At 37.3% G+C, this 1,664-nt stretch overlaps 1 non-coding gene across 1 annotated transcript; it reads left to right on the forward strand.

Annotated features, from left to right (window-relative positions):
• Positions 1-1,137: 1,137 nt before the first annotated feature.
• On the forward strand, positions 1,138-1,244 carry LOC136221171 (small nucleolar RNA R71). Its single transcript, XR_010684955.1, has one exon. It is a non-coding gene; the product is annotated as a small nucleolar RNA R71 (small nucleolar RNA).
• Positions 1,245-1,664: the final 420 nt, after the last annotated feature.

The following is a 1,664-nucleotide window of genomic DNA, read 5'->3' on the forward strand; positions in this document are numbered from 1 at the left end:
ACTATTGAACTACAGTCTTCAGTTAACGAAATGGATGAAATTTCTTCCCAACTAATTTTCTTTGAAATCAAATCCTTTAAAAACTTACCATAGTTAGGAATTTGTGCGATTGCATCCATAAATGTCAAATTGATGTGCAAATTTTTAAGTTTATCCAAAAACGTTAGAAGTTGTTTATCATAGTCCTTATTTCGAACTTTGTGTGGAAAAGGTGGTTTGGGTACAAAAGTTTTGGTACCTGCGTCAGATGGTGAATTATTTGTGATTAAGATATCTTCTTTGGACTTTGGTAAATCAGTTCCCGGTAATGTTACATCTTTGGGCCTTTCAGGCCCTTGATAATTTTTTCCTGAACGAAGAGTAGTAGCCTTCACCTGCTCTTTCGGATTTTCTTCCGTATGGCTGGGAAGACTTCCCTCTTTTCGGGATGGAATTGATTTAGCAAGTTGACCAATTTGAATCTCCAAATTATGGATGCTAGATGAGTGGTTTTTAATAAGCTGATCAAATTTATTTTTGATCCGTTTAAAACCATCGTCGTGATTACTTATTTTTCCACTGATAGCATCTATAAACTTGTCGATTTTAGAAGATAAAGTGCTAATCGTATCTCTTGACTGATTTTGATAATTAGTGGTACGATTTTGATTAGCACTGGCATTATTGTTACTGTTATCTTTCCAGTTAAAGTTAGGATGATTCCTCCATCCAGCATTATAGGTATTAGAATAAGGATTATTAGTTTGGTTTTGCCCTTGGACAAAATTTACCTGTTCGATCTCACTCATATTTTCGTAGTCCATATCCGTTTGGACTGGATTACCATTGGTATCGCGTGGTGCCATAAACTTGTCAATTTTGTGCGATAAAGCAGAAAATTGGGCTTGTAGCATTGCGACTGGATCAAGTTCAACTATACCTTTAACTGATGGTGTCGTTGAGGATGATGGTTTTGCCACCGGCATATGTCCACGTTCCACGGGCCACATACTGCTGTTGATTGCCATTTCCTCCAAAAGTTCTCTCGCTTGGGCTGATGTTTTCTTCATAAATAGCCCTCCCGACATAGCATCTAATGAACCCCTAGTTGTAGGATTCAGTCCATTGTAAAATGTTTGCATTAAAAGTTCAGCGGGTAATTGGTGGTGTGGGCATAAACGTTGAAGTTCTTTAAAACGTTCCCAAGTTTCATAAAGAGTCTCATTATCATTTTGAGAAAAAGATGTTAACTCCTTTATGACTCTTGCGGTTTTTGCTAAAGGAAAATATTTAGATAAAAACGCTTGGGCTAATTGTTCCGAAGTGGCAAAAGTTGCGGCTGGCATAGAAGTTAACCATTCTTTGGCTCTATCCTTCAAAGTGAAAGGAAATAGGCGAAGTTTGATTGCTTCTGCAGTCACATCTGGAATTTTAAAAGTATCACAAATTTCAAGGAAATTTGTTAAGTGGGTGTTAGGATTTTCATTAGGTAACCCGTAAAATGTTACATTATTTTGCAACATATTAAGCAAAGCTGGCTTAATTTCAAATTGATTTGCGGTGATTCTGGGTCTAACGATACTATTGGTTACACCGGCCACACCTGGCCTAGCGTATTCCATAAGTGTTGGTGGGTCTGCCATTTTTTTCTGGCTCGGTATATGTTTTTACTGGGGTCTTATAGA

This window comes from Euphorbia lathyris, chromosome 2 (assembly GCF_963576675.1).
Source record: "Euphorbia lathyris chromosome 2, ddEupLath1.1, whole genome shotgun sequence".
NCBI lineage: Eukaryota > Viridiplantae > Streptophyta > Magnoliopsida > Malpighiales > Euphorbiaceae > Euphorbia > Euphorbia lathyris.